Source organism: Lissotriton vulgaris, chromosome 3_1, assembly GCF_964263255.1.
Source record: "Lissotriton vulgaris chromosome 3_1, aLisVul1.2, whole genome shotgun sequence".
Lineage (NCBI taxonomy): Eukaryota > Metazoa > Chordata > Amphibia > Caudata > Salamandridae > Lissotriton > Lissotriton vulgaris.
Genome location: NC_141689.1, coordinates 900,391,147 through 900,413,301, shown reverse-complemented (window position 1 = coordinate 900,413,301; position 22,155 = coordinate 900,391,147). Strand labels below are relative to the sequence as shown.

General features: G+C 47.0%; 1 protein-coding gene across 3 annotated transcripts in view; it reads left to right on the top strand.

Moving 5' to 3' along the window:
* KANK1 (KN motif and ankyrin repeat domains 1) overlaps positions 1–22,155 on the top strand; it is a 662,175-nt gene that overhangs the window by 373,012 nt on the left and 267,008 nt on the right. The window contains exon 1 of one of the 3 annotated variants that reach the window (XM_086961227.1): positions 14,783–15,145. The exons of the other annotated variants lie outside the window; for them this stretch is intronic. The gene's annotated coding sequence lies outside the window, so the exon portion shown is untranslated. Of the gene's footprint in view, positions 1–14,782; positions 15,146–22,155 lie in introns of those variants that run through there. 3 annotated transcript variants of the gene reach the window in all.

The following is a 22,155-nucleotide window of genomic DNA, read 5'->3' as shown; positions in this document are numbered from 1 at the left end:
GTTGCTGCCACTAGTTCATACTGCGACTGTTAAATTCATATTGACTACAGACGTCATTTATTGTACCCTCTCAGAGCCTATAAATGAATGGCCATCCCTGCACATGTCCCCAAGGAAGCCATCAGTGGCCTTCTGAAGAACCCAACTTCAAATATCCTATTGTTGGTGTGGGTAATTCAGCAATCTGATGAAGATGAGATAGGGCTAGAAGAAAATGTTTTCTACCAAAGGACCTACGCTCAATCCTACTTCAGTGACTGGGCCTGGAGTGGCCCACTCTTCCTTTTTTTCCCTTTCTGGAGGAGATCATGCTGGACCCTCAGAGTGACTCCCTCCATTAACTTTCTAATGATCATTCTCTCCTTTCTGATCCACAATACTACCTCGAGGATCAGATCCTGCCTTGACCATAGTCACAGGTGCTCCGTCAATCCATTATCCTTTGGTACACCTCTTTTTAAATGAGATTTATATGTATCCCAGCGGATGTAAAAAAAATGCTTATGATACGAAGTCGTCTTTGGTATTGTCTTTCAGATGTGGTATTGTCTTTCAGAGCATCTGATAACAGCTCAACAGTTCTGAACATGCAATTAATGTTTGGCAAAGCAGGATAAAAACATCATCCTAGTCCAAACGTGGGTGTTAGTTGCACTGCCACTTATTGCAAGAAGAATGGTGAAGTTCAGCTGAGTTCAGAGAGAGCAGCATTCAAGTGAGAAACTGTAGATTCTGTGTTAGTCGAGTGAAGCAATGTTCTACACCGTGTGAATGTGCCAATCAACTTATCTAGGATCCAAAGAATTTGTTGCAAAGAGCCGTAACCAGCAAGGGCCCAGATTCCAGATATCTATGCACACAGATCTGCCCTAGCAATTGCCAGCACTTATGCGGGCATCGCAAATTCATAAAAGAACTGGATGATGGATACCTCAAAACTACACGTGTGAAAAGCAAAACAGACCGAATGGATACACCATGTGATAGTTTCATAGCATTAGTTGCATGTAAATATGGAACTCGGATGAACTCACATTGATTTATTTCATTGGCAAGAAACGTGATAAGCAAAAAAATAAAAGGGAGTTGACTAATGGGTTTGGAAAAGCCACACGTGAGTGTAGTGATTTTGATGTTGCAATAGAATTTCAAGCTGTGATCTCCAGTTATCAAATCGAATGGCACAAATGGTAAATAAACTAAATGCTTAAGGGTGACCTTTCTTTCATCACAGTGATTGGGTAAGTGATCTTTGTTGCTGAAGAAGGTTACAGAGATCACCAAAAAAGTGATTAGTATAAATCTATTAGCCAACTCTACTTAACCCACTAGGAACTCCTCAGGAAGGTTGTGAAAGTCTACAAGAAGGACATAAAGAGAAAGTTGCCATGTTCTTCATTTGCAAAATATGGCAACGGGCCCATCACCTCAGCTATACAGGTCTTACCAAAGCACACCAAAGACTCCTTGAAAGTAGCCTGTCGTATCCCTTTTAACCGTTGCCTTAACGGAAAACTTAATCTGGTATAATAGGTCCTGCGTGGCCAGCATCAAAAGAAACATTACAGATAAAAGAATAATGTTTGCAAGCTTCAACCCAGATTTATAAAATGAAAACTGTATAGTCTTCTTACCACAAAAAATACAAAGAGCAATGATGAAAACAAGTGTAAAATAGGACGCAGAGAAACACTGGAAACAAATGCTGTGGGCTTCTGGGGAGCACAACCCACATGAAAAGGAAAAAAAAGTAAAAACAAAAAAATGTTTCTTTTGAAAAATAAGTAACACTTAAACTGTACATTTGTCAAAAGTAGTATGCTGTCTTGTAAGTGTCCAAAGCTGGAAAAATAGGGTTGGATAGGCTCAGTCGAATGAGTTATCTGTGAACTCTGTTTTCTGGCGCCAAAAGTTCACCAGCTAATTAGGTCTAAAGGTTTATCTGATAAGGGATCCATAAGGTCAGATAGCTGCGTGGACCATCGTTGTAGAGTTAATGGACAAACAAAAAGCTTCATGGTAGAGAATAGGCATCTCTGCTATGTTGGATCCTAGCTTTAAGGTTACCACATACTCTTACCAGCTTCTCACATTAGTGCGCTTTTAGTGGGAGTCCTATAGCTTCTGTTTGTGTAGTGGGGAGGGCCCCACGACCTTGGATAAAGCTGATGGTAGTTTTCTTGAAAGGATTTTAGAGATTAAGAACGCTCTGGCTTGTTTGGGTGCTGCGGATGTTCCATAAGTTCCAAATCATTGCAGAAAGTTCTCTGGGATCTTCTGATGTGTGTCCAACATTTTTCTTAATATTCTTCTCCATTGTTCAGTGAAAAACCGTGCTTAGTGAATTTAACTAATTAATTTTGTTAACACAAACTTTTATTCTCACTAATCCAGTAAGGCTCTAAAGGCGAGTGCCTCAATCCTCCTGTATACAGTTGGATAGACGACTGAAGGTAAAAAGAGGCTCTTCACTTCCAGGGTTGTCCACGGTCTTCCACACCTTTCAGGTTGCTCAGATTTTTCACATATGCCTTATTACAATTTAAAGCATTATGGGGGGGGGGGATTAAGAAATATGCATTCTTTTTTTTGTTTTTGTTTGGGTAATCATGAAGAAAATCGGTTAATAAAAAAAAAATCCTTCACGTTTTAGGGGCAGGATTGGCATGTTGGGTGTGTTGAGGGGCTGTTAGAATTATATTTGAGGTTTAGGTCATGACTTGAATATTGGATTATGACTTGAATAAATTTAACTTTGAATAAACACTGGTATGGGACTGATTTTGGGATGGGGTTGTGTTTAAAATAGGGGTTTTGATAGGGGTTAGATTCAGAATGGTCAGATATTCTTACTAATCGTTTTCATAATGCAGTGTGTAATGTATGTAAAGTGTTTCTCATATTCACTTCTTAATAAAAGCATGTCTTAGTTCATGCATTATTTATTCCATAGATCATCTTCCAGTCTTGTAGGTTGAATGATAATGTTTGTATGGAATGTAGATAGGCAAACCAGCAAGCTTTTATACATCTCCTCTCCCAGAAGTCTGTTGGGGAGCTGACTTCCGATACCCAGGTAGGCAGACTCAGTCCAACTGGTGTATTGAAACAAAGAAGAACCAGATTTTCATGTATTATTCAGTAATATATAAAGCTTCAGTATCCATCACCACAGCAGTGTCAATGGGCCCTGACTGGGCAATACATGGAGAAACTGTGTCCCCGATAGTGCGCTTCATACATTTTAAATGTATAAATCATGAAACTTAACTAATCTATCCCCACTTTTACAATTTCAATGTAGTCTGTTTCATGCTCCAAAGCTCTCCAGACAACCCATTCGCCTTATTCTGCATTTATGTATGTATTTGCTGCTGGTGGTTGTGGTGTTGCATTAAAGTTGCCATTTCTGCATGGTCACCCTGAAACTTTTCAACCACTCGCGTGCCCCGAAGCCGGTGCCAGGATGCTCGTTTCCGCTCCAGGCAGGACCTGACTTGGCAGTTCGGGCTGGACTGTTCCCTTGGGGAGCAGGGTTAAGACTGATTTGGATATGGCTGGGTTTAAACTAGAATGGCATAAGGAGCAAAAAACAATGGATTTAGGCCCAGCTCTCTGAACTAGGGTGAATGGTTGACATTGTTCAGCATTCTGTCCATCAATTAATCTTTTTCAAAATGCATATATGGCATGGAAATTTAAATATTGTATGTGAGTGGCAGTGTATATTTATACCACCCATATATTTGGCAAAAAGCTATGTCTGCCAGGACCAGCACTGTAGTTTAAATGCACTGCAGTGACCCAAGGCAGGAAAAATGCATTTTCTATGTAAGAAAAGCCTATTTTTATATATTCATAAGTCACCCCTAGAAGTGGGCCTTGTAAGCTCACAGAGCATGGTGCTGATGTATAAAAAACACGACACACTACGTATTGGGTTAGTGAGCCCTCACAGTGAAACAAAACTCAAGAGCTATTTTACTTTGTAGGCCTGGCCCAACCTTTCTAATCCGCCTAGATGGGAATAAAAGGTTTATTTTCCACATCTGCTTAGGACGGGGCTAGAAAAATTCTTGAAAGTTATCCCCTGCTTTTAAATTCTGACTTCATAGTGAATCAAACTTTGTAAAAAATGTCTTTAGTTTGCCTGAGCCAGAACTGACTTAAAATAAGCACCTATTATTAGCTATCTAGGATTGGGCAGGAACAGCCGGCAGAATGAAGGGCACTACCTATTTTGAGTTGGAAATGCTAAAGATGGGTTTGTTCATCGGGACTCCCCTAGACAGGCTTCAGCCACAATAGAAGGTAAAACTCGTTTTTACCCTGTCAGGCAGTTGAATAGCCAAGAACCTGAAGACCAGCCTGCCTGGTGCCAGCTGGGTCCTGCCATTTGGGTAGTTTTACTTTAAGGCAAAGAGGAAGTAATGCACAAGTAGGTGGGGGACTGTGAAGAAATTATGATTGGGCTATAGAATTTCTCCAATTCAAGTGTCTCCAACCAATCGATCTCGATCTACCAGTAGCTCACAGACTCCTTCAGAGTAGTTCAGAGCTGTGAATTCATTTTTAAAGAACAGGGTCCAATTTTTCCTTTTAAAGTTAAGGGAAGGTTTTGTTTATTTTACATTATTTTCATCAGGCTGCAGATAGCAGGGCCTGATAATGAGCAGTGCTTATGACCCGGACTGGGACACAGGGGTGAAGAACTTAAGCACGGAGGTATTTAAGTACTTGTCAACTCAATATTGGAGCATGAGAATAAAATTGTTTCTAAATGCTTTAAAATGGGAGAATTTTTTTAAACTAGTCTTTATTCATGATATTGCACAGAGATCACATTGCATGTTTGCCATAAACATGGTACAGTGCGTCGTTGGAATGGGAGAAATTTAAAATGAAAAGATACTTAATACTTAAGTTAACTCTACATTTACATTTTCTCCGTCTTCAAAGTGTCATATATCCAAACAGCAGGCCTCTTGCTCAAAGTGGCCAGTAGATACTGTGCCATATTTATTACTGAAACATTCTGTTTTTTTTGTTTTTTTTATGGGAGAAATTTAAAGTGCAGAAAAAGTATCCATATGTTGAACATTTTTCCAGAACTGTTTTCTGCACTTTAAGTTTTTCTTATTTAAAAAAGATGGCAGTGGGTTTGTGTTAAACACGTAATGGTGCCACATATGGCAAAATGTATATCCTGTGCCACAAGTACTTACGGCGCAGGCTCTCAATCACCCATAAACATATATCCCATTTATATGCACACATGTTCATACATCCTCCAAAGACCACACACTCACCGACACACATGGCAGCCCTATCATAGTGCCCCCAGTCAACGTATTTTGTTCAAACCTTACTATCTGGTTCTGTGGACATAAAACTTAGTCAATGAAGCTGGGCGTGTGGTTGTCTGGAAACAATGCACAAGTTGTTTATCCTTCAGTAGCTCACATTGATTTTCCTCCCTGATCAGAAGTAGCTGTCACTACAGAAAAGGTTGGAGACCCATGCAATCACAGGCTATCACGTGCAATACATCTGGCACCTCCACCACCTCCTCAACCTTCCTTGACCTGGGAAGAGTCCATCTGAAGATGTTCCTGCTAGAAGTTGAATCCTGACTGCTGGCTCCTGGTGAGGGAATAGGGTGTACACAAGAATTCAGGGACCACTGAACATTGCTGGCACACAGAGACTGGAATTGCCCTCCAAGGGTCATGTGGTTGGCCTCCTATTTACCTGCTTCAGGGGCACAAAAAGTAGAAGGGCTCCTGACTCCAAGATGGCCCACCTGAAGACTAGACTCTGCAGGAGACCTGGCTGGAGAGAGATTTGGTACCCAGAACGCTGCCTTGAGGAGCTAGAGGGTGCCGGACTGGACCAGTAGAAACGTTCCCAGCAATTAGAGGCTAAGTCTGAAAGCAAAAACTTTTTATGATTTAAATCTTTTTTTATTGATTTTATATAGCATAACAACAATATAGCATATGCCACCTACAACCCTTTGCCTGTAGTAATTGCATAGGGAAGCTTACTTAGTGGGTAGCTAACCAAATAGGAAGAACAGAAATTGGAGACAGCTATAGTTAGAGAGATGGGGAGTATTGGTGGGGGGGGGCAAGGGGGACGTGCTCCCCTCTAGTGCAAAGGTGTCCTGCGCTGGTGATTGTGGTGTAGTGTTATGCTGTGGCTGTCAGTCGCAAGATCTACAGGTATTGGGGACAGAATGACTTGCGAAACCCATCCTATAAATACTGTAAGCAAGGCTACCACATCTTGTCCAACTGGGGGAGTTGTTGTGTGGCTGCGGCAGTCAGCTGCTCCATTCCAAGTATTTCCCATATTTTATGTAGCCATTCTTGGTGAGTGGGTGTCTTGTCCATCCCCCATCTAGCTAGAAGTTGCTCCGCTGCCAACCAATGTAGGAGTAATGGATTTGCCTCTAGGAGATTTCAGTGGGTAGGTGAGTGAGTTAGGCAGTCCCAGCAGTATGTAGCTTGGAAATTTAGGTATGTCTGTATTGAACATTGTGTTGGCTGCATCCAAGACACCCTACCAGAATGATATTATCTAGGGGCACTGCCATAAAAGGTGTGTTAGTGTGTCTTGTTGGACGCATTGCCGCCAGCACAGCCCATCCCCCCTGGGGTCCCATGTGGCTACCCTGGCGGTAGTGAGAAACCAGTAGTGTGCTGTTCGGAGAAGCATTACTTTACTGGTGGTGTTGAGGGCGGATGTTCGTGCTCAATGTAAAATGTCGGCTGTGTTAGAAATGCGTAAATGTCAGAGCAATTTCTTATCGGTTGTCCTTGTGAGGATACACTTCTCAAAGGGCAGTAAGGGTCTACCAGCTTGCGGTTGGACCCATGGATTGGTCACCCAGTGTGCCACTGCCAGATATTGCCATCTTGCCGTGTCTGGGAGGGGGTAGCAGGTTTGCAGTATGGCGAAATCCATGAGTCCGTCTGCGTCAGAGGTCACCCACCCAGTGCAAGTGACCTCCTGCCACACCCGAAATCCCGATCCCGTGGCCGCTTGGGGGGGGGGGGGGGGGGTTCAGGTTTCCTATCAGCGGTTTCTGTGGGGATATCTGGATGGAGATGTCATATTTCCGCTGCACCCTGTTCCAGACTCCGACCATTGATCTTGTGACTGGAGAGATGTACACACCCACTGGTCTGTGAGATTTAGGTAGCCATGGTATTTTCCAAATGTGTGTACCTGCAATGTCTTGGTCTATGAAACACCAGTGTTTTCCGTGTGTGTGTGGGACCACTCTACCATATAACGCCACTGGGTTGCCTGGTAATACTTGCTAATGTTCGAGACCCCGGCCAGTGTGAGAAAGGGCCGTGCTTTGGACATTCTTGCCCATTTACCCATACAGATAAAATCCCAAATCAGAGCCTGCAATTTATCTATTACCCGTGGAGGGGACTGGAGCGGGAGAGTTTGCATTACGTAGAGTAGCTTAGGGAGGAAGGTCATTTTGACGGGTGCAATCCGTCCCAACCATGAAAGGCCCTGTGACTTCCACTTAGTAAGGCCCGATCCGGTCATGGCGAGTAGGTGCCTGTAATTATGATCTGTGGTGGCCAGGAGCGTGGGAAATTCGGACCCCTGGTGGGTCAGGTCCAGGATCCAAGATTTCTGTGGGTTGATTTTGATGCCTCACTGTGGGAGCGCAGGCTTAATAAACGGGCGAGGAGGCTGTATATAGGATCCAAAAGGAAGGGGTTTATTTGTAGAAAGGGGGATATTCAGTGATACAGAGGGTCTGTTGTCCTGGTCGTCTTCTTCTGAACTGCTGGATCATGTGTGGTCAATCCTAGATGTTTCCAGTTCCTCCTCTTCGGATGGGATGGGGTCTCCGCAGAGGCTCATAGAAGAGAAAGACAAATGGAGCCGTCAGTCACTCTATATCGATTGTGGGTCAAACTAAACCGGTCACCACACCGCAAGTGAAGGAAGGCTAAGTCAAGGGAAGAATGTGTTTGGATGTGGGAGGGTAGGAAATAATAGAAATAATAAGGAGGGATGCTATCAGTTTCAGTAGTCGGATGAACAAAAAGAAAAGGAATTCAGATTGCTAAGTACATATTACTTTCATGTAGCGTTCTAGGGTTGTAATCGGATACCCAAGTATTTGAATCGGTCTAAGGCACTATAAGGCTTTAAAGCAGCACTCCGGTATTTAAGCGGTCCACTACCCACCCTCTTGACTCTGCAATGAACCTCTACCTGCTGCCCACCTCTGCAAACCTCCCGACTCCCAATTTCCCCAGGTACTCCCCACTCACCGGCTCCCCCGCAACTCTCTCCGTGAGTTGCGGCCGCTCTCCAGCCTCCTCCAGCGGGTACCACCACTCCTCGGTCCACCGGTCTCCCGATTAGTCGTCGTCCTGGTCCACGGCAGGCTCCGTCTTGTTCTGAAACTCTACGGCGTCTTCCCCAGGCTCTCTCCGACATCCGGCGTCTCTTCCTCCTCGTCCGTCCTCGCTCTCGCTGTTCGGAGACGCCTCTTGGCTGATGTCCGTTTTCATTGGTGTGTCCGGTTTCCTTCCTGGGTCCTCTATAGGCACATCTGGGTCAGACCGCTGCGGAGATAGAGAATACGGGAAAGTCAGCCGGCCGGACCCTATTTCCTTCAAGTCCCAGGATGCGTTGGGCGTTGAGGGTGTTGCAGGCTCATTCCGATTAGGAATTCCAGGGGTAAGGCCGCCCCCCTTCTCACAGACGCCCTCCCAAACTCCGATAGCTGTGTCAAGGCGGCCTCCGGAGAGTTAGACAGATCCATGAGGGTCATGAGCACATTATCTGCGTATAGCATGATCTTGTACTCCCTCCCTCCCATCTGGATCCCGGTCTCCTTCACATTGGCCCTTATTCGTTCCACCAGCCGCTCCATGTAGAGCGTGGAGAGGAGACAAGGGACACCCCTGTCTGGTCCCTCACCCTATTGGAAAAGTGGGCGACTGCACACCATTGACACAGACACTAGCCTGGGGGGGCTGTGTAACAGGATTGCCCCCAGCTGCGGAAGCGTGGCCCAAATCCCACATGCTCCATCACCTGATATAGATGCGGCCAGTGCATGCGATCGGAGGCTTTCTCTGCATCGATCGTCAGAACAAGCTCTGGGATCCAGAAGCGCTGTGTTTTATCCAATAAGTGGAAATGCCTCTTCATGTCGCTGCATCCTCGCTCCGGGATGAACCTGGCCTGGTCGGGGTCGACCAGACCTTGCACGTAGGGTGCCAACCTATGTGCCAGTACACTATTGAGAATATTCGAATCTAAGTTTATCAGGGAGATCGGGAGGAGGCCCAGCTTTTGAGGTCTTTGCATTGCTTGGGAAGCACTATGATGGTAGCCAGTCGCATTCAGTGTGGCAGTGCTCCTCGCTGTGATGGTAGCCAGTTGCATTCAGTGTGGCAGTGCTCCTCGGTTATCAGTGGAGTTGAATAAGCATGTGAGAATCGGGGCCAGATGGGAGGTGAATGTTTTGTATAATTCGCCTCCATAGCAATCGGGGCCTGGGGCTTTGTGTGATTGCAGCTTATGTGTAGCTGTGAGCACCTCCTGTATTGTGATGTCCTTTTCCAGGGCAGTGTACATGGGCGCCCTTACATCTGGGGAGTAGACCTGGGCTAGGTATGTCCCCATGTCCTCTCCCTTTAAGGGTTCAGTGGTGTAAAGAGCCCTATAAAATGCTCCAAAGGCGTTCGCAATGCCCTCGTCTGTATTGCAGATGGAGCAATCCTCCCCTTAAATTTCGGATACCCGCCGTTCCATGATCTGCGCCCTGAGGCGGTGTACTAGAATACGTCCGGCCTTATTGCCCCCAGCATAGAATTTCTGGCACAGTCTTAGTAAAGCGTACTCTGCCCTTCCCATGTCTATGGCGTGCAACTGTTTTCGGATAGCTGTCAATTGGCGGCGGACCGCCACAGCCCCCACTGTGCATGTGCCTTCTCCAACTCCTTAATTTGAGCTTCTAGGTGGCGGCGCTTATCCTACCGCTCCATGGTATATCCTGTCACAATTGCAACAAAGTGGCCCCGAAAGACCACCTTTAAGGTCTCCCACAATGTGGCTATGTCCGTCTCAAGAGCATCGTTGAACTCCAGGAAGGAAGTCCAGGCTCCTAGGGTGGTTGCTCGTACTTAGTCGTATGTGAGCAGTTTTGTATTAAGGTGCCAGCAACGAGGTATTGTCGACTGCGCACTAGGGCAGAAGCGCAGACTAATGGGGGCGTGGTCAGAAAGATCGGCTATGCCTATGTCCGTCACTATTGTGTCCCTCGTTATCCCTGAGGTTGTGAGGAAGTAATCAGTGCATGTTTGTTTGGTGAGCCGCTGAGAAAAATGTGTAGTCTACTTACCTGGGGTGTGTGTGGCGCCAAATGTCAGTTAGTCCTGCTTCGTCCAGCAAACCGCTAGTGCCTGGAGTCAGTCCCCTGTCTTGTCCCGCTCGGAGGATAGATCTGTCTCTCAGCACGTCCATTACGATGTTAAAGTCGGCCCCCACCACCATCTCCCTATCTGGGGTGGAAATCAGGTGGCCCAAAACGTCCCTGAAAAAGGTTTCCTGCTTGTCATTGGGAGTGTAAACAGTGACAATTGTGTTCCTGGTGCCCTGTATGTGTACATGCAGCGCTAACAGTCGGCCTGGGAGGTCGATTAAAACCTCCTCCACCTTCCCTACAAAGTGTGTGGCAAACAAGATGGCTATCCCGGCTTTCTTGGTGAGCCCATATGAAAAATATTATTGGTCAAACCAGTGAGAACATAACCGTCGCCAGTCTTTTTGAAGCAAATGGGTCTCTTGCAGCATGCAAATATCGCACTTTGTACCTTTGAGGAATGAGAGAACTGCTAGCCGCTTCGTTGGGGAGTTGAGACCTGTGACATTGAGGCTAAGCAGAGATACCATGATCCGCTCCTATGCACAACATTATACACTCAACCAGGTGCCCCGCTGTTCCACCCATCCCCTGGGTTGAAGAACTGGGCTGAGCAACATAAGGGAAGAGAAAGAAAAGGAGTGGAAATTAGAGGGCAGAAAATAACACTATAGAATCAATGAATCATGCAACATCTTCAACCAGGGGGTTATTGAAGCATCTTGTTTGGGGTCCATATCACAGGCAGGTGTTGGAGTTGAGCTGAGCATCTCGATGAAGCTCTGCTGGTGAGAACCATCCTGCCGGGGTGTTTAGGCGGAGATCCAGACCGACCCTGCAGCAGCCATACAGGAATTTGACAAGAAGACCAGGAGGCCCGCAGGAACCAGGCACCTCGGATGCTCAATGAGTCATTTGAAGGCACAGGGTTCCCTTCCTGCTGCAGGTGATGGAGTAGGCGCGTGCGCTCGTCACGGCTATGAGCTTCAGGAGGTTTTTTTCAATGTTTTCCATCTCTGCCTAGAATGTCTCACCCTCCATCCCTCACCCGTGGGCTCCCGAACCAGTGACTCAGAGGGTGTGGCTTGTCGAAAGTCCGGTATGTCTAGCAGGTCGCAAGTGTCATCCAACGTGTGAATTATTTGTACTTCCTCCTGTACGAACTACAGGCTAAAAGGGTGGCCCCATTTGTATTGAATTTCCCGTGCTTGAAGGAAGGATGTCAGTCAGTGACTTGAGGGTCCTATGACGCTGCAGCGTGGTCCGGGATAGGCCCTGATACAGCCAAACTTTAAAGCCTTAAAATTCTAAATTTTTCATCTCTCTCGCCGTGGCCATTATGGCTTCTTTCTTCCTATAATAGTGTAGACAGGTGACCTCACCTGTCTACACTATTATAGGAAGAAAGAAGCCATAATGGCCACGGCCTAGGGTTGGCCAGGCGAGCTGGCCGGTCTCCCGGCCCGGTGTGTGGGGTCCAAGACGATCTCCTGCTCTTGTAGGGAGGATGTCACATGTTTGAAAAGGCAGATCACGAATCCCTCAAGGCCACTCGAGATGGCCCGGACCAGCATGCCATTAATCCGTATGTTTGAGCGTCTGCACCTATTTTCCAAATCTTTGACTGGATAGCGCAACTCTGAGTTCTGATCCCGTAGTTCCAGTAGCTCCAGACGGTGACCCTCCAGTTCCTCCTCCTGGACGTCTTGGTTTTGGTCCACTGATGTCAATCTATGGTCAATGGCGACGACGTCCTGTCAGATTTATTTGGTGTCCGCCGTAATGTCTTGCTTGACCTCTGTGAAGTCATCGCGAAGGGAGCTAAACAGCTGCTCCATGAATGCTTTAGTGATTGGGGACTCCTCCCTACTGCCATCCTTGCCTCTAGCTTTCTCCGTGGGCGTTTCCTTTTCCGCAGCTTTCTGAGGCATGTCCCTCCTTTTTGTGTTTGATCGGGCAAACATGTCTTTTACTGTAGGATCTTTCTTCGATTGCCGGTGGGTAGAAATCCCGGCTAAGGCTTGATTTGTAAGCCTCACATCTAGTGGCACACCAGTCCTATGTGCGTCTTCTCTGAGTGACCACCAGATAGATTTGCTCGGAGCAGCGTAGCAGCAGGCCCCCGGCTGGCCAGTCAGTCTGCAAGCCTGCATCTGGCAATGAAGAGGCAGGACGGTGCCCAGGATTAAGGCCCATTTAAAGAGCAGAGTCTATTGGGCGGTCCACCACCAGTGGGCTGCAGAAGGCTGCAATCCAGCGCCCTTGCCTCAGAGTCTGGCCTTTGATACAGGAGGGGACCGGAGCGGACCTCCAGGCCCAATCTCACTGCACCCCTGATGTTCCCGGGCCTGCTGGAGGATAAAGGGGGGAGGGAGGGGCAAGACGCCCCCCCAAGACCCAAGGGCCGGAGCACTAGAAGCGGACCGCAGTACGCCGCAGACATCGGCCCCCGTCCAAGCCCCCGCTGCCCCCCCTCCTCGAGAGAGCCATGCGCAAGTAGCGATGGGGCTGCGCCGCACAGCTGGCCCATGCGCTATGGGCCCAGGCTGCTGAGATCCAGCCGCAGTCAGAGGAGAAACGTAGGGGAGGGGAAGTGAGACTGCTGCACCCAGCCGCCACGGCCCCCTGGCCCAAACACTTTTGGCTTCACGCTCACACACTGTGTTGCACAGCCGGCTGCCCCCCCGTCCCCACACACGCTGCAGGCACTGCGGCTGTCCCGCAGGCCCCGGGCAGAGTCACTCACCACCACCAATTCCGGTTCAATGTCTGTCCTGAGGGGCGGCCAGCCAACCGCCGTTCAACCAGTGTCCGTGCGCCAGGCCAACAGGAGAAGGCACCGCCCGCGACGTCCTGGGCTGTCCAAGCTAGAGGCCTCTGCATGCCACCAGACGGCTCCGTACCAGCCGGCCGGGTCTGCGTCAACTCTCGTCACCGGCGGGCGCCTCAATGTGGTCCTGCCGGTATCCTGTGTGTGGATGGCCGCTGCTACTGGGTAAGGGGGCCCATTTCCCCAGCGATGATGCTACTGGGCCTAAAAAAAACAGCAGAGCTCCGAGACAGGCGTCCTACACTGCTGCCATCTTGGACATGACCCAGCGCAAAAACCTTTTACTGGGAGAACCCGCACAATGTATCCAATGTCTGCTTCATCATGGTCAGCCTGAAATTAGGCCTTGGTCTAGGTCAACTTTGAACTGTTGTCTTTCCATAGTACTTGACACTTCTTGCCTTAAAACTTTAAAAATCCACATGTCCTGTCCCCCTTAACCTATTCTGATCATATTTGGTTCTATATTTTTCTAAATTGGTTTGGGGATTTATTGTGTAGTATTTTTACTTTAAAATTGTTGGTACTGCTTGAAGTTCGCATTCGTTTCTCTGTGAAGTGCCTGCCGCTTGTGTCCTTGCTACCAGGTGCTGAGCAGAGATTCTCTCAGAACTGTGTTTTGATCTAACCAGAGTGAGTTTGTTGAGTTGGTAGTGGTGCCTCCTCCCAAATCAATAACCTCATTTCTGACAGTTCATTTCAAAAGCCAGATTTCACAGGAAGTAGGCAGAAATGCTAATTTCTAGAAGAATCGAACAGCGTTTTTCACCACAGTTGTGCTTTGTGTCAAACCCTACTTGCCCCCAAGTCAGTTAGCAAAATGTCTGTTTGCAGTACATACAGTCTCTGTTTATGATTAATATTTTATAAGAGACAGTGCATGGATTCAAATGTGTTCTAATTGGAGTAGGAGACAATGCAAGGATGATTAATAATGTAATGCACGCAGCTAAATGGGAGTTGGGAGTAGTGACTTGCAAGGTTCACACTTTGAGCACCTCTGGCTGTCAGGAGGGTGGGTACCTTTGGTGTTTGCTGCACTGCAAACGATGCTATTGGAATAAATGAAGCAGGCATTGTGGCTAATGTGGCGTTGGATACTTAAATGTTCATTATTTTGATAAAATTTGAACTGCAGTTTTGCCACTTGCAGGAAAGCAGCTATGTACCATATGTGATTTCTCAACATCCCTCCTATCTGGGTCTCCCGGTTGTGACCCTACACTCCATCTTCTTCTTCTTTATGGATTTGTGGATTTGTCAGCCCTGAGCTCGCGGAAGCTTCCATTCTGGACGCAGTGCTTCTTTCTCGAAGTGGGAGCTATGCCTGGTGGTATGCGTGAACTCTGACTGCTCAAACATACAATTTTCAACCGGGGAAGGGCAGGGGAGCGGACTACTGAGAAACACGGAGTTGAAGGCAAGCTGCCCTGCAGTTGGTTTCATGGTGTGCGCCTTTAATAGTGGAAAAGCCTTTTTAGGGAAGTATTCAAGTGACGTGGAGTACAGCGCGTTTTTCTACAGTTAGATGAATCACCAGCAGGAAAAAAAGGCCTCCGCGGCGCAGTCTGTGCTTGGAAATAGCTGAAATGCTTGAGTGAAAGGCCGTGGCACTGCGATGCCAGAGTAGACCACGGGAGGTGGTGGTGTTCGCAGCACGCTCTGCGTCCCTGCCTAAGAGCCCTTCCTCCGGGGGCTGCTAGAAACGCAAATTTCGCCGAAGAAGGCTTCGAGGAGAGGTGTACTGCTCGCACGTTGCTTTCCCGGTGCCGGTGATCATCAGCTTGGAGCTGTCTGTGTGTCCTTGTGAGCTGACATGCAGAAAACAACTCTAACGAGGAAGACGTTTTGCTAAAGAAGTCTTTCATCCTGAGAAGTAATACAGTTTTTGCGGGCAGGTAAGGTGCTAACGATCTTGCATCCATCGTGGAAACATTTGCTAGCTGCAGTTAGTTAAACACGTTCATATCTGTGTTTTCTTCTTTTTGTTAATCTCTGCTACTAAACGCTATGCGGCTGTAGTTGCATGTTTGTTTTCATCAGTTGAAACCCTTTAGAAGTCGATAATCGGTATTATAGATTACTTGGCCCCATTTCCAGGTACACTGTATGTGTGCCACGATAGTTAAAATAACGGAGGATGCAAATCAGTTTTTTCCAGGAGGCCGACAAAATACAGAGTTGTCGTGGTAGTTTTTATGTTTTTTTTTTTACTTCAGTTTAGCGTAGCTGATGGTGCTACGGCAAAAATAAGTTGCCTTTACAGGAGAGTTTCCATTTCAGAGGCGGCAATGCATTTATAGCAGAAGTAGTATTGTTGCCGCAGTTCTAATGCCACAACAGGAATGGTCTTCCCATTTGTATCGCAGCTGTCTGTCTGTCCGCATTGGGATGGGATGTGGCGTAAACGACCACAGCTGTCGACTGTGGAACTGGGTTCAAGTATCGGCGTTGGCTCAACTTCCTGAGATTCTGGGCAAATCACTGATTCTCCAGGTGCATACAAAAATTATTTGTATAATGCAACTGGTGCTCATGTAAAGTGCTCCAATACCTTTTGTTCGAGTTCGCGCAATATAAACCCGCAAAAAAAATTCCCTGTTCATGCCCCTGTGCAGTTATCGCAGTGGAAGATGTATGACAGGATCGATTGCAGTGTCGGCCGTCCCATCACAGCACTGACAGTTCATTATGGCCGAGGCGATTCTTGCAGAGCGGCCGTCCGTTGAATCACTCAAGCGGCAGTTGGCTGAACAGCCAGAACTCTTGATCTGTTTGGGGCTCAGTGGATTCTTGACTGCTGAACCACAGACGAAGGGAGGTCGGTCCAGTGATTGAGTTATCAAGAATGTTTGCTTCAGTTTGGCACTTGTGCCGCGAGTGCTGTTTTCCGTGTCTACTTAAAGTTTATAACACCGGCCTTATGAAAAAAATAATTTTAGAGCTATTAAAAAGCTTTTTGGGGGAGTAATCTCCAGTTCGTGTAATCCGCAGGCGCGTTTGCAGTAACATCACAACTAAAGTAAAGCGAGTGCATCTTGCTCTCGAGCGCCTCGCGGTTCTCCTGGCAGACGTCATCAACTACCGTGCAACGCGGCTGTGACGCTGCGTACTACGTGGTTGTCACGAGGGCAGACGTCATCTAGTAACTACCGTGTTACGGGGGTTCAATCCAGCGACAGAGAAGAACTATAGAAACTCGTGAGGTTAAAGTGTTGAACTTCCTTCCAAGGCAAAGCATGCTGATTACAGACAAGGTAACAGCAGGAACGTGCTTCGTGTGTAGTTACGCCTTGCTCTCGTGCCAAGGTCACGGTGCCCCACCAGAACCCTCAGATAAACATGTCTGTGCTTGGGTGCGGCGTGAGATATGCAGGGAGAATGGGAGTGAGGTGGAGCTACAATAACAAAGGACGTCACAACGCAATCTGACAGGGAAAGAAAGGTTAGTGGGAGGGGGTGAGCACTGATTATTTGGAAGGGTGGCAAATTATACTGTTAGCACGCTGCTTTTTGTTTCGCACAGCTATTCGCTTTGTATTTGTTTTATTTTTCAATGTACTGAAAAAGAGGCGGCACACCTGATGGGAGAGGTTTGTGTATTTCCAAAACCCCGTGTTAGGATTCTTTTTTACATATGTCCACAGTTGACTTATTTCACTAGAGCACTTTATTAAATAGCGATATGACTGCACTGTACAGTATGAAGAGGTACACGTAATACATTTCAAAAGTATGCATACTGGGATTGCAGCGATGGCTACAAAACACAGCATCCAGGTGTACCCAAATTATGTAAGGGCAGCCAGTACACCATGTCTGCTGAGCCTTTTCCCGCCAAATGTACTCATGAACTGATATTGGATAATCAGTGGGCTACACTACACTCAACAGGCTGTATATTGAAAGCCATTCTGAAAGATAAGATGAGCAATTAATAGCTGCCATATATTCATAGTGAGTAATAATTAGTTGTAAAAATTAATATCCAACATGAAATAGAATTGGGTCCAATAACCAGAAAGGCCAGCGCTGAGGGCCTTTATATAGTAGGAGCTGCCACACTGGCTGCAGCAAGATCAATAGTCCCCAGATTCAAGCAGACATCATATTCGGCCCCACGAGCCTTCTCTTACATTAGTTCACGTCATGTCTTTAAACTATAGGCGGTATAACTTGTAACAGATCTGCAAGCCCCAATGTTCTCCGTGGGTATTTAAACTTCTCAATCCCAGCCTCTAGAGGGGTTAGGGGTCGGCCAATGGGAGGGCTTACTGTATGGATAAAGCAGGACTTGGATATTTCTATTAAAGTGTTGGATTTGGGTCTTAGTGACATACAAATGTTAAGATTGTCCTCAGAAAAGTGGGATGTGATTGATCTGTATAACATCTATGCAAGAGGAACCAATTCGGGGAGTTCTCCCACTCTAGAGGCTTTGTTCGCCTTCTTGGAAACTAAGTCCCTAGGTAACAGTGTAGTAGTAGCTGGGGACTTAAATAGGACCTTCGAACCACTTGACAGTACAAATGATCCCCTAGGTCAGGATGAGGACACGCTTTGGGGAGTACCATTTTTTAGTATAGACCCTGTCAAGCGGTGGACGAAGGACATATTGCTACTAAATGCCATGTGTTTGGAGCACGGGCTAAGAGCCCTGAACGGGAGGACACCAGGGGACAAAGAGGGTGTTTGCACTTTTGACAATGGCCATAGTAGGAGCAGAATTGATTGTTATATGTAGTCTTTCACTCTGGCAGGGGGTTCTTGATATGGTCATTAAGGGTAGATTGGAAAGTGATCACAATCCCCTTTGTGTGACCCATAAATGGTGGAGTGTTGGGCCTCAAAACATGCACATAAGAAATGACCAATTTCCAGTAATGGCCAACAACATGCGAAGGCTGAAATGGCCAAGTGTATTAGCAAATGAAGAATCCATGACCACTATCAATGATGAGGTTGATAAGGCTCTTACTTCTATGGAAGCGGCAAAACCTACAGTCCCTGGTTCCAGGGAAATTACAGATATCCACAATAAGTTTTTTTGCCTCTTAAGACCACACTTCATGCAACTACAAAGTATTAAAGGTAAAAAACCTCCTAAAGCGGCCAGGTGGTTTAACCGCCAGTGTAGGTCAGCTCGATTGGCACTGGGTCATGCTATTAGAAAAAGAGATAGGGCTGCGATTAGTGCAGCCAGAAAATCTTAGAACATAAGCATCTTCCAGGCAAAGAGAAAATGGGATGAAGAGCACTGGGCAGAGCTAAAGGAGGCTTCCAGTAGTAAGGACTCCAGGCTTTTTTGGAAGATTATAAAGTGGGGTAGAGGCGGTACCCCTGATAGGCTTGACAATAACGTAGCTGAAGAAGCCTGGGTGGAGTATTTTAGACCACAATATGCAGAAGTACGGGAGGACGGGATAGGGGAGGTGTTCTCGCCAGTTTTTGCTACTGATAACCTGTTTTCCCTTAAGGAAGTTGAACTAGCAATTTGCTCTGTTCAAGGGGGGAGGGCACCAGGGCTAGACGGGATACCCTCGGATGTATTTAAATATGACATGAAAAGGTGGGTGAGGTATGTCTTACTATTGGGTAATGCCATTGCCAAGGGAGGGGTGGTCTCTGAGCTGTGGCAAGGTGCCATTATCATACCCATCTACAAAAAAGGAGATCGGTCTCTCCAACCATACAAAAAGTTATGGGAAAAATGGTTGTAAATCAGCTTATGGACTGGGTGGACGATAATAATGCTCTTTCCCCCTACCAAGCAGGTTTTAGGCGGGCAACCAGTACAATCGACCAAGTTTTTCGCTTCACCATTTTGCGCTGGAGGACGGTATTGCTTGGCAAAGGCTGCCTGTATGTTGCATTTGTCGACTTGCGGGCAGCCTTTGATTTGGTCCCAAGGTGTAAGCTATGGATGGTCTTGCACAAACTAGCCATCCCAGCTGAACTCCTTACCCTAATCATGCGATTGCATGAATGTAATTTTGCCAGGGTCCAGTGGGGCGGGAATGGCGAGTCATCATCGGACTTCCCGGTAGAAAGGGGGGTCCGCCAAGGTTGTGCAATGGCACCCCTACTTTTCTCACTATTTATTAATGGGATTGTGGGGAGGATGTTAGTGTAGATGCACCTTCGTTAGCGGGCGTCAGGGTCCCGATCCTGATGTTCGCTGACGATACACTAATTATGTCAAAAACTCCTGCAGGTCTACAGCGCGCCCTAAATATATTTGATGATTTTTGTAAAGAACATGGCTTTGAAGTAAATGTGCGCAAGACGAAGTTAATGGTTTTTTCCCCGCGCCATAAAGCCCACCCTAGGGTATTTCTGAATAACACCAAGCTAGAGGTGGTTAGGGAATTCACATACCTAGGGGTCCAAATAGCAGATGGTTTGGGCTGGTCACATCACTTGGAAAAAACGGCATTAAAACATCAGCAAATCTCAGGGGCACTGCGGGGGGAACATATAAAATCTAAAACCAAACCTATTAAGCCTGTCCTTATTGTGTATGATGCGAAGGCCCTAGGTGCGGCCCTATATGGTGCAGAGTTGTGGGCCTGGGAAAAGTTATCTACCTTACAGACATCAGAAAATAGGTTTCTTAGAGGAATTACGGGTGTACCCCAGAGCACCCCCCTAATTCAATTGTTCCTTGACCTAGGCAGACGATCAATCAGTGATAGAGCGCGATTGCGCCCCATTCTTTACTGGAGACGTCTTTGGACAACTCCAGAGATTAAGCATTACGCAGATGGATTCCTGGCAATAATCAAGGAAGACAATTTCCATAAGATCAACTGGCTAAAAAATTTAAGGGCCATGTTAATTAAACTGGGCCTTTTTAGGTCTCGGGACGAAGCTGCGAAGCAGCTTCCGGTCAGAGAATTAATGACCTCTAGTGGGGCTTCAGAACCCGCCCCCCTGCTCTGTCTGTCCACCATTGGCTGGCTTCCTAAAAGGAGGCCAGCCATTGGAGGAGAGAGCCGTCCCTCCAAAGAAGCTCCGTCTTTTTCGGATTCGGGGGCGTGATTTTTTGCATTCTTTAGCCCTGTGACGTCGTCTGTCACTCAGGGCGCAAAAAACACGCCCCCGAATCTGAAAATGGCGGCGCTTTTCTTTATGCCATTTCAGAACAACAGCCGCCCCAAGAAGTCGCAGCCTCCTCCACGTGGCAGTCTCTGTGTGCCCAAGAGTACACATCGCGCCTCTCGTGTTCTGCTGCCCACCGCAAATCGAAGGGGACGTCCACCGCTGCCCATCTGCGCCCCACGCACCCAGGAGCAGTGAGAGTCAGGACGCAGACCTCACCAACGTTGTGCTTTGGTTTTCTGCTTCTTCCCGGCACACAGAGAGTGCCCCCTGCGAGGCGCCGAGACGCCCCCCCTCCCCCTGAGTGGAGACAGAGACCGAGGCAACACCAGTGAGGAGCAGACGGCATGTGTTGAGCGCGCTGCCCGCGAGGAGAGCTGGAAATCGGCCAGCGGCATCGAGGCAAGCTCACTGCTCATTTTTAGCAGGGCCGAGTAATCGAGGTAAAATACCCTTCCTTATTTAACAGACACCCCACACAAAACACGTCCCACTGCCTGGAGCGTACATTCATCTCCCGAACATTAAATGTGGCAAATTACGCGATTTTCCCCCTCTTTCCCCTGCTTCATACACACGTTTCCAGGCTTTCCCCCCCTCCCGCCGTCTTTTGTGAGTTGATAGACACGGCATTAAATTGGATTTTGTGTCCATCATTACAGCGGCGTCACTAGGGTTGGTGTCACCCAGTGCGGTAACTCATGGTGACGTGCGGTCCGCACCCCCCTAGTGACGCCACTGCACCTCACGAGTGTGACCAGGACGTAGGGATAATGTTGGCTAGTTTGAATAATAGTGTCTTAAGTACCCTCAAGAATCCGCCCTCCTCTCTCGTTCCACTGCCCAGTAAGCCACCCTCGTGTCCTGCTTCCCATATGATGTCTTTTACCAAGATATCCCACCGTGACGGTTAGGAAATCTGTAGCTCACCTCACCCAATCTGACTGACAAAGCTCTGCCCCTGAGCCCAAACTTCCTAAAACAATCTATTCCAGGTCAGCGTGCAAATAGCGTTCCTTCATCTTCTATGTTAAAACTTCCCTCGTATGTGTACCCAGAGTCAAATATTGCCATACGTCTGTTAGTAATCACAAGCACCCTATACGCACGTTAAAAAAAAACTCAAGTAACTTTTAAGAAGCCCGATTTGGAATGTTCACGAGCAGTCCAAATAAGCGGCTACAGCTTTCGCTGGAGATTTCGGAGAAAGAGACAAAACCGAAAAACCATCATACAAAACGCGCCCGATCAAGGCCTGCAAAATAAACAAGGACAGAAAACCCCACATTACAATAGAAAACATACGGTTCTGCTTAAATTCCTTATTTGGATCATGCCCGAGAAGAACTTACAAAGCAGAATTAAAGAGGTATTTAAAAAAGACAGGAAGAATAATAAAGTAGCAAGAGAGGGGAAAAAATAACGTTAAATAAATATACAAGTGAAAAAATTGCCTAAGTGCAAGACAATGGAGAGCAATTTGGTGAGACTGAAAGAGAGAATGGAATTAAAACTAGCAAATGGAAGGTATTAAACAAAGAGCTGAACAACCAATGAATGGGGGGGATAAATACTTGTGAGAACCTTGGAAACATGCTATTTCTTCCATCGTTCTTTCAAACGTGTTCAACAGTTAACATTTGCCCCTTTGTGTATCGCTCCCAACAAGATCCGAGAATTAAAAACCGAGCGAGAGAAAAGGAAAAAAAAGTAGCTAAAAATAAATCCTGAAGTCATGAAAGAATACGGCCAGGAGTGGTCATTTTTTCAAACGGAAAATTTGCGGTCGCCGAGCACATTTTTCCCA